The sequence below is a fragment of the Balaenoptera borealis genome (genome assembly GCF_965194805.1).
Source record: "Balaenoptera borealis genome assembly, chromosome: 19".
Lineage (NCBI taxonomy): Eukaryota > Metazoa > Chordata > Mammalia > Artiodactyla > Balaenopteridae > Balaenoptera > Balaenoptera borealis.
Genome location: NC_138878.1, coordinates 68,151,452 through 68,167,523, shown reverse-complemented (window position 1 = coordinate 68,167,523; position 16,072 = coordinate 68,151,452). Strand labels below are relative to the sequence as shown.

At 45.2% G+C, this 16,072-nt stretch overlaps 1 protein-coding gene across 7 annotated transcripts in view; it reads left to right on the top strand.

Moving 5' to 3' along the window:
* Positions 1–16,072, top strand: part of LOC309617261 (zinc finger protein 550-like) — a 148,315-nt gene that overhangs the window by 124,825 nt on the left and 7,418 nt on the right. Inside the window, exons 9-12 of one of the 7 annotated variants that reach the window (XR_014237864.1) lie at positions 871–971; positions 1,414–1,829; positions 5,310–5,436; positions 8,284–8,379. The gene's annotated coding sequence lies outside the window, so the exon portion shown is untranslated. Of the gene's footprint in view, positions 1–870; positions 972–1,074; positions 1,390–1,413; positions 1,830–5,309; positions 5,437–8,283; positions 8,380–16,072 lie in introns of those variants that run through there. The other 6 variants (XR_014237861.1, XR_014237863.1, XR_014237860.1 and 3 more) reach the window with 6 other exon arrangements.

Here is a 16,072-nt window from a genome sequence, read left to right as displayed (position 1 = left end):
TGGTGCTTGTGCTCCACAACAAGAGAGGCCGTGATAGTGAGAGGCCTGCGCACCACGATGAAGAGTGGCCCCCACTTGCCACAACTAGAGAAAGCCCTCGCACAGAAACGAAGACCCAACATAGCCTTAAATAAATAAATAAATAAATAAATAAATAAAAATTTAAAATAGCAACACATTTTTAAAAAAAAGTCCATCAAAGAATAAAACTTCTCACTTGTTTTACAATAAATAAATAAATAAATAAATAAATCAGAGTCTTACATTGAAATGCCTAACGTCTGTTTCACTTGGCTGTTTGATTGACTCTAAAACATGTTCAAATATGTTCAAAAGTGAGACTCTAATGTTTCCTCCTAACCTCCTCCATGTACACCACCACTACCCTTTCCATCTCAGTTAATGACAAATCCATCCTTCCGGCTTGGACAAAAACCTTGAGTCATCTTGATTACTGTAGTGTGAGGCTGATTAGGAGGTGAAGCCATGTTCTGATCTGAGGACTTGGAGCTGTGTAACCACAATCATGTGCAGATCCTCAGTAATAAAGATACTATATAATGAAAACACATGGCATCTTCTTAGTGAATTTTTATTGGATAAAGGTTAATGTATAGAATGAAGTAATTGTGCATAATCTTGCTAGTAGACTGAAACTGGTGGGGAGTCACCTGCCTTTCACAAATGTTTTTCAGAGATACTTTCAAATCCTTTGGCAGATGTTATTGCCATTAGAGCAAACAGATCGAAATCAAGAAAACCAGAATGTTTATCTCAGAGTTTAGGTGGCCATTTTCTACACAATTCCACCACTGCAGGAAATGTCGTAGCAGGAAATGAAATTTGGTGATATCTCTCCTTTTAAAATAGGTCTCAGGTGTCACACTACTAAAAGAAATGAACATGCCTTGGAAAATGGTGTAAGAAATACTATCTTGATATAACAGCTGGGTTGGATACAAATACAATCAGTGAGTATAGAGGCAGAGGTGTTTTCTGACGGAAAAGCAGACAGCACCTTGCCCACGTGATTCAAAGCTGCCTAACATCTCTGCCTTTTTCTCCTCTATGGAGTCTTTTCCCTCTCGTCCCTCACCAGTATTGGAGCTCACAGAATGACTCTCAAGCTTCAGTCTCCCTGAAATTGAAGCGCAGCAAGATAATATTAGGTCGAATCTTTGAATGGACTCACTTTCTATCTGCATGATATCATGGTCTGGTGTGTCCCTTGGGGATTTTAGCCTTTGGGCACGTATGAAATAACACGTCTAAGCATTTTCCTTAGCTGCAGAAGACACGACCCGTAAATGGGGTGGTGGCCGTTTAAGAAGCGAAGAAGCCTCGCTCCGCCTCTAGAGCCCGATGACATCGTTTCCCAGAGGCTCTCACGCGGACACCTCTGACCCTTCGCAGGGATTCCTGGAAGAGCGCCTTTCGAGGTGCCAGGCCGTGCTGCGGAAGCAATATTACCCAGGAGGCTCTGCGGCAAGAGGCGGTAGCTCCGGGCCAATGACTGTGCAGGACTGGGATCCCGCGTCGGGCGAGACTTACGGCGGCATTCTCGTGGCGGTTGTATTGGCTGCACCTGCGTCTGTCCTCGGGATCGCACGCAGCTCCCGAGCCATAAGCGGGCTCGAGGGCCGGGACCAGTAAGTCTCAGGAAGAGGCTTCCTCCCCTCCCTTCACGGAGGCAGGGCTGAGGGTGGGCGAGGCAGCGGAGGGGCGTCAGCTGAACCGTTGGGACCCTCCCTGGTCTCCTGCGTTGCAAGGCCCAGGTCCCTGGAAAGGGTCTCATGGCCGCGGCAGAGGCACAGACAGACCCGGCACTGGTGAGTGGATGGCCCCTCAGGCCCTTTGGACCTCCAGCCACATTATCCCGGCGCCCCCATATAGAGCGAAGTTGTCCTGGGTCTCTTCACTTCCCCTTAGTCTGCCTTTGAGTCTGGGGGCCGTGGAGGCCGGTCAGTCAGTCCCAGCCTAGTGCCCTGAATCCAGGCCAGGGTTGATATGGAAGAGTTCCCAACTCAGTTAATCGATGATCTGTGCAGGGCTGTCCCAGGCACTTGAACCACTAGGTGAAAATGCTGGGAGGTGAGGCTGAGCTGGGTGGAATTGCCAATCTCCATTTTGCCTGTTGGGGACAGAGTGGCGAGACAGAAGTCAGGTCTGGAATGGCAGGGTGAGGAACGGGGTCTCTTTTTGGGGTTTTTTTTTTTTGGTTGTTATTTATTTATTTAGCTATTTATTATTTATTTTTGTCTGTGCTGGGTATTTGTTGCTGCGCGCGGGCTTTCTCTAGTGGCGGCGAGCGGGGGCTACTTTGCGTTGCGGTGCGTGGACTTCTCATTGCGGTGGCTTCTCTTGTTGTGGAGCACGGGCTCTAGGTGTGCGGGCTTCAGTAGTTTTGGCACGTGGGCTCAGTAGTTGTGGCGCTCAGGCTCTAGAGCGCAGGTTCTGTAGTCGTGGCGCACGGGCTTAGTTGCTCCGCGGCATGTGGGATCTTCCCGGATCCGGGCTCAAACCCGTGTCCCCTGCATTAGCAGGCGGATTCTTAACCACTGCGCCACCAGGGAAGTCCCGGGGTCTCTTTTTGGGTTGATGGAAACGATAGAGGATTTGGAGGCAAGGAGGGAAGGGATCTGATCCAGGTTTTAGTAGGTTTCCTCTAGCTGTCAAGTGGAGAGCAGGCTTGAGAATGAGTGGAGTCAGCAGCAGCGAGGGAACTCCCTGCAACCCCCACACATACATGGAGCTCCCCGTTACACATAGTGTCTTCAGCCATCCTCCCAGCCCAAGTGTGTGTTGCAGATGTGCAAAGCAGGTTTTGGAGCCCACAGCCTGGGTGCAGCTCCAGGCTCTGCCACTGCCCAGTAGCAGGAAAGTCTGCTACGTCCTGACCGCTCAGTTTCCTCTGCTGTGAAATGGGGCTAATCCCAGCGTCTTCTCTTTGGGGTCCTTGTGAGAGATGAGTGGGGCAGGGAGTGAAAACCACTGAATGCAGCACAGTGTACCAAGGAATGCTCAGGAAATGCTAGTTGGGCTATTCGTTACTCTGATTTCTAGGGTCCAAGGAGGCCATTTCCCTGGTTTTGTCCTGAAGGCAGTACAAGCGAGAGAGAAATGGGACGTCTCAGAATCCCCTCTGTACCTGCACCATCTGAATGGACTGAGCCTTAGGAAAGAGCTCAAGCAACAGTGTGGAGACTTAAGTGTACATTCTGTCCATGCCCTTCCCAGGGCTGTGACCTTGAGCAAGTGTCATCGCTGCCCTTGTCTCCCATCTCTTGGGGTTAATGAGAATGTTAACATTTCCTCCCCCGGCTTGAGGTGATCAGAGAGGGCATATGTGTGATATGTGTTCCCCAGTATCCAACCAGGTAGCATAACTCCAGACACTTTTCAGGGAGCAGAGCCCCTTGTCCTATGATGATCTTAGGGACTCACCCAGGGGAATCTGGTCTTGTATTCAGTTGAGGCCTGGAGGGAGAGGGAGAGCCTGTGGACCAAGGCACAGTGGGTGCAATATTTTTGGAATCACTGCTCCTCTGCTAGGAGTACCCTTGGGCAGGCTAGGAGCCAGGGAAGTCACTGGATTCATCTTGGCAGTTGCCATCTGTTTACAGTATGCAAAGCTGGCTTGCCATTTACAGCAGTAAATTCAGTTTCCTGTTTAAGACATTTCCTTTTATGTGAAAAGTGAGTCCATTAAAGATTGGGTGATGGTGCTGTGTGGGAATGTGGTGTGCGTTTGAATGTCAACACACAGCAGGCCCCAGGCTTCTCTCCAGCATGTGACCCTGTTTACTCTTGTCATACCCCAGTCACCATCAGGAGTTGTCTTGTGTATTTGCTTTTTGTTCCTTCATTCCAGTCGTGTGGCCCCTCCTCAGAGAGGCCTTTCCGGATTTGCCCCCAGGCTCTCTAATCTCCCCACTCTTGTTTTCTTGTCACCAGAACCCTTAGGGCCATCTGACATTGTCTTGCTCAGTTACTTGTTGAGGATCTGTGCATCGCTGTTTGCTGCTCTATATCTAGACCTAGAACAGGGCCAGCCCTGTATGGAACAGGGGCTCAGTAGCTGGTTGGAGAGCTGGTGGGCGCTCATTACACTTAGAATCAGTTCAAACCCCCACCATGGCCCGCTGCAGCTGTCCCTCTGACTACCTCTGTGCTGTCTGTGTGTCCTTCTCCCCTCCCATCCTTCCCCGGCTCACTGCCCTCCCAGCTACACCATCCTCCACTTGCCAAGCTCTTACCCACTTCCCAGCCTTTGCCCTTGTAGTCCCCTCCGCCTGGAACACTGTCTCCCTGTGCATTGTTCAGGCCTCTGCTCAAATGCCACCTCTTCATTGAGGTAGGTCCTGGTCTTTTTTTTTTTTTTAATTAATTTATTTAGTTTTTATTTATTTATTTTTGTCTGTGTTGGGTCTTCATTGCTGCGCACGGGCTTTCTCTAGTTGCGACAAGTGGGGGCTACTCTTCATTGCTGTGAGTGTGCTTCTCATTGATGTGGCTTCTCTTTGTTGAGGAGTACAGGCTCTAGGTGTGCGGGCTTCAGTAGTTGTGGCACATGGGCTCAGTAGTTGTGGCTCGTGGGCTCTAGAGCGCAGGCTCAGTAGTCGTGGTGTGTGGGCTTAGTTGCTCCGCGGCATGTGGGATCTTCCCAGAGCAGGGCTCGAACCCGTGTCCCCTGCATTGGCAGGCGGATTCTTAACCACTGCACCACTACGGAAGTCCCTCCTGGTCTTTTTAATCCTAGCTAAAGTACCCGCTGCACCCACATGCTTGGGATCTGGCTTAGGATCATGCTTGGGATTTTCCAGGGTGTTTGAGGAGCAAAGAGGAAAAATAATCATAACGAAATAATGGTTGGGGGTGGGATGAATTGGGAGATTGGGACTGACATATACACACTAATATGTATAAAATAGATAACTAATAAGAACCTGCTATATAGCAAAAAATAAGAAAAAAACAACAATGGTAACAGTGGGCTTCCACTGGGCCCTTGATTTGCTCTGAGGGACTGTGGTTATGTTTCATTTCATTCAATCCCCCCACCTCCTCAGAGTTAGTTTCTGTTATTATACAGAATGCTTTACAGAAGAGGAACTTGAGGCTCAGAGACGTTGTTACCTGCCCAAGGTCACACAGCTCTCAAGTAGTTGAAACTCACACCTTGTCCATTGGCCACCAGAGCCTGTGTTCCCAACTATAGTAGGCTGGGAAGGACAACACCTAAATTAAACAGGCTCTGATCCCATCCAACAGCGCCAAAGCGCATGATGCTACTCTATTTGACTTTTGAGGCACCAGTGACCTTCAAGGATGTGGTTGTGACCTTCACCCCGGAGGAGTGGGAATTACTGGATCCGGCTCAGAGGACCCTGTACCAGAAGGTGATGCTGGTGACCTACAGGCTCCTGGTCTCACTGGGTAAGGCTTCTCCTCACCTCCATGGGGGGTCGGGGGGGAGACCTGCAGCCTCCTTCTCTGTTCCATCCTCTCTCTCAAGGCCCGGATGGTGGAGAAGGTCTCTGGAGCTGCCCACCCTCCTCCCCATTGTCCCTGCCATGTTCTGGGCTCGCCTTCTCCTGCCTGCTCTCCCTTTGTCTCCACCACGGATCATCGGGCAAGAAGCATGGTCCCCCTCATGGAAGGAAGCGGGGATCCCAGGAACAGGATGTCCTGAGGAGCTGTCCTCAGGAACGTGTGCCTGTGCCCTGGCTCTGGGTTTCCTCCTGGCTTCTCTCTGTGGCTCTGCTCGTGTCACTCTCTTTTCACAACAGCTTTGGGTAGAAGTGGGCATCTCAGTCCTTGCTCTCTGAGACCCTCAAATTTCTTATCTCTACTTTTCTCTGCGTGTTTCTGTCATGCATTTTCTGTGTAGGTGTTTTGTTTGTTTGTTTGTGTTTGTGCTGTGTGGCTTGTGGGACCAGGGATTGAACCTGAGCCCTTGGCATTGAAAGTGCAGCATCCTAACCACTGGACCACCAGGGAATTCCCCTGTGTAGGTGTTTTTGTGACAGGAAGTGACCACTTGAGCCCACACTTCCCACAACCTCTCGCTCCAGCACTCAGCCCAGGCTCAGCCTGGGACCCTTATGAAAGATTCCCATGAGGGGAATCTGACTGGCCCAACCTGGTTGGGTCAGGTGACCCCACTGCCCAGTTAGCAGGGTCGTGGATGATGGGCTGATTCTCCAAGAAGGGGGAGAGTCAGGCAGGTCCCTAGGAAGCGTCTGCCATCCATGCCGCCCATCATCTTTGTAAACAACACAATATCATTTGGAAGTCTTCTTTGGCCCTCAGTGTCAGTATGACCATCCCCTTCCTCCGGCCTCCCCACACTCTCTGCTGGGACCACAGATGATTTTAGAGGACACACAGATGTATCACCAGATGACTTTGATGGACACCCTGAGAAAGCTGTTTCCCTCCTGACTCATGGCAGGAAAATGTCTCAGCTCATGCTTCATTCATGCCTTCCACCCATGACTGTTGCTGATTTCCCTTTTCAGCAGAGGGAGCAGCCTGCAACTTTCACACCCCTGAGCAGGCTGATGAGCTCTCTGGGACTTAATCACCTTATTTTGATTTCATTGTTGTGTTTTGATGGTAACCTTTTATTTGTAGCAAGGGAAATGTTTTCCCATTTTTCTAGAGTGATTAGAGATTCCCTTTTTGAAGAAATTGATTTAAGAGGTTTGGTTGGAAGAAAAGCCTTTAGTAACAATTAGTCACAGCTAATGTCCCCCGAGCACTGATGCTGCGTCAGGCCTGTTCCAGGCACTTGCCCTGCTCTGCTCACTGGATCCTGTGAGGTGCTGGGTTTTCCTGAAGCTGCCTGACTCTGAATCCAGTTCTCTCCCCTCTGGGGACCTCCTGCCCAAAGGAATCAATCAGATTTTGGAGCAAAATATTTTATTGTGATAATTTAAACTCTCTTATATATTATTCAGTGATATTATTACATTCTTAATGTTATTACTTTAGTAAAATGCACAGTCTTATGCCCAGTGCATGTTTTACTCATGTACCGACTATTGTGGCTTCCACCAGATCCATCTTTGGAGCATCTCCAGCCCCCAGCAGGCTCCCCTGCCCCACGGTATAAGGAAAACACAGCCGTGGCAGTGTTTAGTTTCTCGGGAAGATAAAATGCTAACATTTGAGCTCAACCTTAGAAGATGCCCCTTCGTGATGAGATGCAATCCTCTGCCTTTCTTGGTGGTCAAAGCCCTTTCCTTTGTGAAATGACGCTGAAAGGAGATGAAAGGTGATGTCTGTGGGAATGTCCACAGTTACCCAAATCACCATGTGGGTTTCCCCGTGTCTGCCTCTTTTGTGGTTCCTACAATGCACAAGTTGGGGAATCACCAAGAAGACCCCTCGCACCATCCCCTGGTCCCCGACAGTTAAATACTCACACTCACATTCCCCCCAAATCAGCAGCCCACTTTTTCCCAGCTGCTGACCCCACACAGGGCTTCTGAGCCGTTTTCTCCCCAGTGCGATGCTCAGCAGGCCGGGCTTCGGAACCGGGCTGCCTGGTGTTGAATCCCAGCTCAGTTGCCTTTGGACTGTGGCAGGTACTGAGGCCAACCTTATTCTCTGTTTTCCTGCTCCTTCTCCCAGTGCACGGGTCTGCTTGGGCCTCATCTGGGTCCCTCACCAGCCACAAGATGCTGCAGCAGTAACTGGAGCAGTCGAACACCCAGTTCACCCCTTCCTTCTCCCACAGTCAAGGCTCTCCCTTCTGCCTGAGCCACAGACTTAAGTCACTGGTCTGCTTGAGACTGCTGATGGTTGGGGGTACCATTTGCAAGTTGATGGAGACCAGGGCTTTCATTACTCCCAGGTGCCAGAATTACCCAGGGAGCCTTGGAAACTACTAATGCCCAGGCCTTACCCCAGAGATCTAGTTTGAACTGGTCTGTGGTGAGAATCAGGCGTCATTTGGTGAGACACACTGACTTAGATTAATTAGAAAACAGCTGCAGAAGGAGTGGGTGACTTTTCCAGTGTCCCGTGGTTGCATATGAGTGGGGTGTACACCTGCCCAGTGTTGGGTTCTATAGGATGGAGACTATTGGGTAGACATTGTCCTCGGCTGGTGTTTGCGCCTTGGTTTCAGGATCCAGGTCAGCATTTTTTTTCTTTTTTTTTGCTTGCATGGGAGCACCATTATTCTGAAATCTTCCCTGTCCTGAATACCACACTCTATAGAGAGGGTCCTCGTGGTCTTTACAAAACACCTTTGTCCTGTATCTCCATAAACAGGGCATCCTGTTCCCAAACCAGAACTGACCTACCTGTTGAATCCTGGGCAAAAGCTATAGATGGTGAAGAGAGGCTTTTCCCAAAGCTCTTCCTCAGGTGGGTTGCCAAGAGCCAGGCAGTGGGGGTCACTACAGCATGCAGACCGGGAGGGACTGCTGCCTCTGAAATTCCGTGGAAGCTTCTTGTTGGGACCTCCCTGGGGACACCAGTCACATCCAAGATGTTGAGAAGGCCAGAACCAACCTTGAACAATCATTAGATCCCTCATCCAGCCATCTCCAAGTCCTGTCCATTTGATACCCCGCATCCATTTCCTGAGTCCATCCCCTTCCTGAGCGTCACCATTACCACCATTATCAACTCTCTCGTCATCTCTTGTCTGCGTAATGCTGCACACCCTGTTGTCTCTGTTCATCTGCTCTGTGCATCCGCCCAGCTCTGTCTCCTGCAGCAGCTCTCCCAGCCATTCACCTTATTCCAAACCTTCACCACTCCCCAGCTGCTGGGGCCTCATCCTATGAGAAAATTCATGTTGGAAATAAAGATTGCTTACTTCTCTTTCTCTTTCCTCAGTCCTTTCAGACTCATCTGTATCTGATTGCTGCCTACAGCTTCTGTTCTCACCTCCCTCTGAAGCTGTGACCAGTTCCTGCACCAGGAACATCTCCCGCCTTCTTGGGAATTCTTTTCATCTCCTAGTTCCTTCCTGAGCTCTAGAATGGCCTCTAATTGGTGTGACTATCTGTACAACCAGCTTCTTAGAGGAGGTGTTTCATTCTTAGAAGAAAGGTCTACACTAGACTTCCATGCATCCCCTTCACTCTTTATTTTTTTCTGCTTTTTCAAAACTGAAGTGCAACTGACACATATCAGTATTCATGAATCTTAAAGGACTTAACCTGATGATTTTTAAAAATTTTTTTAAGATTAATTAATTAATTTTATTTTTGGCTGCGTTGGGTCTTTGTTGCTGTGCATGGGGTTTCTTTAGTTGCGGCAAGCAGGGGCTACTCTTCATTGAGGTGTGCAGGCTTCTCATTGCAGTGGCTTCTCTTGCTGTGGAATACAGGCTCTAGGTGCAGGCTCTAGGCTTCAGTTGTTGTGGCATGCAGGCTCAGTAGTTGTGGCACACGGGCTTAGTTGCTCCATGGCATGTGGGATCTTCCTGGACCAGGGCTCAAACCTATGTCCCCTGAATTGGCAGGTGGATTCTTAACCACTGCGCCACCAGCGAAGTCCCAACCTGATGAATTTTTACACATGAATAAATCCAAGTAACCACCATTCAGGTCAAGATACAGACCTTAGGAGGCTCCTTGTGAGCCCTCCTAGTCCATACTACCACCTACGAAGGTAACCTCCAATACTCAGACACCGTCAGTGAGTTTTCAGTGTCCTCGAGTCGATAAAACAGAACTTCATAGTATGTTTTCTGCCCATCTTCTATTGATCATCAGGATGTCTATGAGATTCATTAATGTGGTTGCAAATAGTTGGAGTGTGATATTTTCATACTGTGTAGTATCTCATTACAGTAATATATTGCAGTTTATCCATTCTCCTGTTGATGGACATCAGAGTTGTTACCCTTTTTTTGGATGTCATGAACAAAACTGCTATGAGCTGGTCTGTTGGGCATATACCCAGGATTGGACTGGCTCAGACATGGGATAGGTGTATATTCAACTTTAAGAGAAACCGCCAGACAATTTCCAGTGTGGTTGACCATCCCGCACTCCCACCAGCCATGTATGAGAGTTCCCATTGCTCCACATTCTCATCAGTGCTTGGTGTCATCTCCTTACTCTTTGTGGCACTCTAGAGGAGAGTCTCAGGACCACAACACTGAAGCTGAAGTCTTTCTTTCTTATCCCCATACCTCCAGCACAGAGATAACCATTTTGCATAATTTGGATTTATTATTCATTCCTTGTTTTGTGGTAACTTATGTTATTACAAAATCTATTTCCTTGTAGATGTAGAGCTATTCAGATACTGTTTCTTCTTATGTTAGTTTTGGTATGTTGTGTCTTTCAATCGGTCCACTTCATCTAAATGTTCAATCCATTACTTTTTAAAAAAAATAAATTTATTTATTTATTTATTTATTTATTTTTGGCTGCATTGGGTCTTTGTTGCTACGCGCGGGCTTTTCTCTAGTTGCGGTGAGCAGGGGCTACTCTTTGTTTCCGTGCGTGGGCTTCTCATTGTGGTGGCTTCTTTTGTTGCAGAGCATGGGCTCTAGGTATGTGGGCTTCAGTAGTTGTGGTACGTAGGCTCAGTAGTTGTGGCTCATGGGCTCTAGAGCACAGGCTCAGTAGTTGTGGTGCACAGGCTTAGTTGCTCCGTGGCATGTGGGATCTTCCCAGACCAGGACTCGAACCCATGTACCCTGAATTGGCAGGTGGATTCTTAACCACTGCACTACCAGGGAAGTCCCAATCCATTAGTTTTTTGGTTTTTTTTTTTCAACATCTTTATTGAATTATAATTGCTTTACAGTGGTGTATTAGTTTCTGCTCTATAACAAAGTGAATCAGTTATACATATACATATGTTCCCATATCACTTCCCTCTTGCATCTCCCTCCCTCCCACCCTCCCTATCCCACCCCTCTAGGTGGTCACAAAGCACCAAGCTGATCTCCCTGTGCTATGCAGCTGCTTCCCTCTAGCTATCTATTTTATATTTGGTAGTGTATATATGTCCATGACACTCTCTCACCCTGTCACATCTCACCCCTCCCCCTCCCCATATCCTCAAGTCCATTCTCTAGTAGGTCTGTGTCTTTATTCCCATCTTGCCACTAGGTTCTTCATGGCCTTTTTTTTTTTTCCTTAGATTCCATATATATGTGTTAGCTACTGTATTTGTTTTTCACTTTCTGACTTACTTCACTCTGTATGACAGACTCTAACTCCATCCACCTCATTACAAATACCTCCATTTCATTTCTTTTTATGGGTGAGTAATATTCCATTGTATATATGTGCCACATCTTCTTTATCCATTCATCCGATGATGGACACTTAGGTTGCTTCCATGTCCTGGCTATTGTAAATAGAGCTGCAATGAACATTTTGGTACATGACTCTTTTTGAACTACGGTTTTCTCAGGGTATATGCCCAGTAGTGGGATTGCTGGGTCGTATGGTAGTTCTATTTGTAGTTTTTTAAGGAACCTCCATACTGTTCTCCATAGTGGCTGTATCAATTTACATTCCCACCAACAGTGCAAGAGTCTTCCCTTTTCTCCACACCCTCTCCAGCATTTATTGTTTCTAGATTTTTTGATGATGGCCATTCTGACCGGTGTGAGATGATACCTCATTGTAGTTTTGATTTGCATTTCTCTAATGATTAATGATGTTGAGCATTCTTTCATGTGTCTGTTGGCAATCTGTATATCTTCTTTGGAGAAATGTCTATTTAGGTCTTCTGCCCATTTTTGGGTTGGGTTGTTCGTTTTTTTGTTATTGAGCTGCATGAGCTGCTTGTAAGTCTTGGAGATTAATCCTTTGTCAGTTGCTTCATTTGCAAATATTTTCTCCCATTCTGAGGGTTGTCTTTTGGTCTTGTTTATGGTTTCTTTTGCTGTGCAAAAGCTTTTAAGTTTCATTAGGTCCCATTTGTTTATTTGTGTTTTTATTTCCATTTCTCTAGGAGCTGGGTCAAAAAGAATCTTGCTGTGATTTATGTCATGGAGTGTTCTGCCTATGTTTTCCTCTAAGAGTTTAATAGTGTCTGGCCTTACACTTAGGTCTTTAATCCATTTTGAGTTTATTTTTGTGTATGGTGTCAGGGAGTGTTCTAATTTCATACTTTAACATGTATCTGTCCAATTTTCCCAGCACCACTTATTGAAGAGGCTGTCTTTTCTCCACTGTATATGCTTGCCTCCTTTATCAAAGATAAGGTGACCCATATGTGCGTGGGTTTATCTCTGGGCTTTCTATCCTGTTCCATTGATCTATATTTCTGTTTTTGTGCCAGTACCAAACTGTCTTGATTACTGTAGCTTTATAATATAGCCTGAAGTCAGGGGGCCTGATTGCTCCAGCTCCATTTTTTGTTCTCAAGATTGCTTTGGCTATTCGGGGTCTTTTGTGTCTCCATACAAATTGTGAAATTATTTGTTCTAGTTCTGTGAAAAATGCCAGTGGTAGTTTGATAGGGATTGCATTGAATCTGTAGATTGCTTTGGGTAGTAGAGTCATTTTCACAATGTTGATTCTTCCAATCCAAGAACATGGTATATCTCTCCATCTATTTGTATCATCTTTAATTTCTTTCATCAGTGTCTTATAATTTTCTGCATACAGGTCTTTTGTCTCCTTAGGTAGGTTTATTCCTAGATATTTTATTCTTTTTGTTGCAATGGTAAACGGGAGTGTTTTCTTAATTTCACTTCCAGATTTTTCGTCATTAGTGTATAGGAATGCAAGAGATTTCTGTGCATTAATTTTGTATCCTGCTACTTTACCAAATTCATTGATTAGCTCTAGTAGCTTTCTGGTAGCATCTTTAGGATTCTCTGTGTATAGTATCATGTCATCTGCAAACAGTGACAGCTTTACTTCTTCTTTTCCGCTTTGGATTCCTTTTATTTCTTTTTCTTCTCTGATTGCTGTGGCTAACACTTCCAAAACTATGTTGAATAATAGTGGTGAGAGTGGGCAACCTTGTCTTGTTCCTGATCTTAGTGGAAATGGTTTCAGTTTTTCACCATTGAGGACAATGTTGGCTGTGGGTTTGTCATATATGGCCTTTATTATGTTGAGGAAAGTTCCCTCTATGCCTACTTTCTGCAGGGCTTTTATCATAAATGGGTGTTGAATTTTGTCGAAAGCTTTCTCTGCATCTATTGAGATGATCATATGGTTTTTCTCCTTCAATTTGTTAATATGATGTATCACGTTGATTGATTTGCGTATATTGAAGAATCCTTGCATTCCTGGGATAAACCCCACTTGATCATGGTGTATGATCCTTTTAATGTGCTGTTGGATTCTGTTTGCTAGTATTTTGTTGAGGATTTTTGCATCTATGTTCATCAGTGATATTGGCCTGTAGTTTTCTTTCTTTGTGACATCTTTGCCTGGTTTTGGTATCAGGGTGATGCTGGCCTCGTAGAATGAGTTTGGGAGTGTTCCTCCCTCTGCAATATTTTGGAAGAGTTTGAGAAGGATAGGTGTTAGCTTCTCTCTAAATGTTTGATAGAATTCGCCTGTGAAGCCATCTGGTCCTGGGCTTTTGTTTGTTGGAAGATTTTTAATCACAGTTTCAATTTCAGTGCTTGTGATTGGTCTGTTCATATTTCCTATTTCTTCCTGGTTCAGTCTCGGCAGGTTGTGCATTTCTAAGAATCTGTCCATTTCTTCCAGGTTGTCCATTTTATTGGCATAGAGTTGCTTGTAGTACTCTCTCATGATCGTTTGTATTTCTGCAGTGTCGGTGGTTACTGCTCCTTTTTCATTTCTAATTCTATTGATTTGAGTCTTCTCCCTTTTTCTCTTGATGAGTCTGGCTAATGGTTTATCAATTTTGTTTATCTTCTCGAGGAACCAGCTTTTAGTTTCATTGATTTTTGCTATTGTTTCCTTCATTTCTTTTTCATTTATTTCTGATCTGATCTTTATGATTTCTTTCCTTCTGCTAGCTTTGGGGTTTTTTTTTTTGCTCTTCTTTCTCTAATTGCTTTAGGTGCAAGGTTAGGTTGTTTATTCGAGATGTTTCCTGTTTCTTGATGTAGGCTTGTATTGCTATAAACTTCCCTCTTAGAACTGCTTTTGCTGCATCCCATAGGTTTAGGGTCGTCGTGTCTCCATTGTCATTTGTTTCTAGGTATTTTTTGATTTCCCCTTTGATTTCTTCAGTGATCACTTCGTTATTAAGTAGTGTATTGTGTAGCCTCCATGTGTTTGTATTTTTTACAGATCTTTTCCTGTAATTGATATCTAGCCTCATAGCGTTGTGGTCGGAAAAGATACTTGATACGATATCAATTTTCTTAAATTTACCAAGGCTTGATTTGTGACCCAAGGTATGATCTATCCTGGAGAATGTTCCATGAGCAGTTGAGAAAAATGTGTATTCTGTTGTTTTGGGGTGGAATGTCCTATAAATATCAATTAAGTCCATCTTGTTTAATGTATCATTTAAAGCTTGTGTTTCCTTGTTTATTTTCATTTTGGATGATCTGTCCATTGGTGAAAGTGGGGTGTTAAAGTCCCCTACTATGATTGTGTTACTGTCGATTTCCCCTTTTATGGCTGTTAGTATTTGCCTTATGTATCGAGGTGCTCCTATGTTGGGTGCATAAATATTTACAATTGTTATACCTTCCTCTTGGATCGATCCCTTGATCGTTATATAGTGTCCTTCTTTGTCTCTTGTAATAGTCTTTATGTTAAAGTCTGTTTTGTCTGATATGAGAATTGCTACTCCAGCTTTCTTTTGATTTCCATTTGCATGGAATATCTTTTTCCATCCCCTCACTTTCAGTCTGTCTGTGTCTCTAGGTCTGAAGTGGGTCTCTTGTAGACAGCATATATATGGGTCTTGTTTTTGTATCCATTCAGCCAGTTTGTGTCTTTTGGTGGGAGCATTTAATCCATTTACATTTAAGGTAATTATCAATATGTATGTTCCTATTCCCATTTTCTTAAATATTTTGGGTTTGTTATTGTAGGTGTTTTCCTTCTCTTGTGTTTCTTGCCTAGAGAAATTCCTTTAGCATTTGTTGTAGAGCTGGTTTGGTGGTGCTGAACTCTCTCAGCTTTTGCTTGTCTGTAAAGGTTTTAATTTCTCCATCAAATCTGAATGAGATCCTTGCTGGGTAGAGTAACCTTGGCTGTAGGTTTTTCTCCTTCATCACTTTAAGTATATCCTGCCACTCCCTTCTGGCTTGCAGATTTTCTGCTGAAAGATCAGCTGTTAACCTTATGGGGATTCCCTTGTGTGTTATTTGTTGTTTTTCCCTTGCTGCTTTTAATATGTTTTCTTTATATTTAATTTTTGGCAGTTTGATTAATATGTGTCTTGGCGTGTTTCTCCTTGGATTTATACTGTATGGGACTCTCTGTGCTTCCAGGACTTGATTAACCATTTCCTTTCCCATATTAGGGAAGTTTTCAATATAATCTCTTCAAATATTTTCTCAGTCCCTTTCTTTTTCTCTTCTTCTTCTGGGACCCCTATAATTCGAATGTTGGTGCGTTTACTGTTGTCCCAGAGGTCTCTGAGACTGTCCTCAGTTCTTTTCATTCTTTTTTCTTTATTCTGCTCTGCAGTAGTTATTTCCACTCTTTTATCTTCCAGGTCACTTATCCGTTCTTCTGCCTCAGTTATTCTGCTATTGATCCCATCTAGAGTATTTTTAATTTCATTTATTGTGTTTTTCATCGTTGCTTGGTTCCTCTTTAGTTCTTCTACGTCCTTGTTAAATGTTTTTGTCTATTCTATTTCCAAGATTTTGGATCATCTTTACTGTCATTATTCTGAATTCTTTTTCAGGTAGACTGCCTATTTCCTCTTCATTTGTTAGGTCTGGTGTGTTTTGACCCTGCTCCTTCACCTGCTGTGTGTTTTTTTGTCTTCTCATTTTGCTTATCTTACTGTGTTTGGGGGTCTCCTTTTCACAGGCTGCAGGTTCCTAGTTCCCGTTGTTTTTGGTATCTGTCCCAAGTGGCTAAGGTTGGTTCAGTGGGTTGTGTAGGCTTCCTGGTGGAGGGGCCTAGTGCCTGTGTTCTGGTGGATGAGGTTGGATCTTGTCTTTCTGGTGGGCACG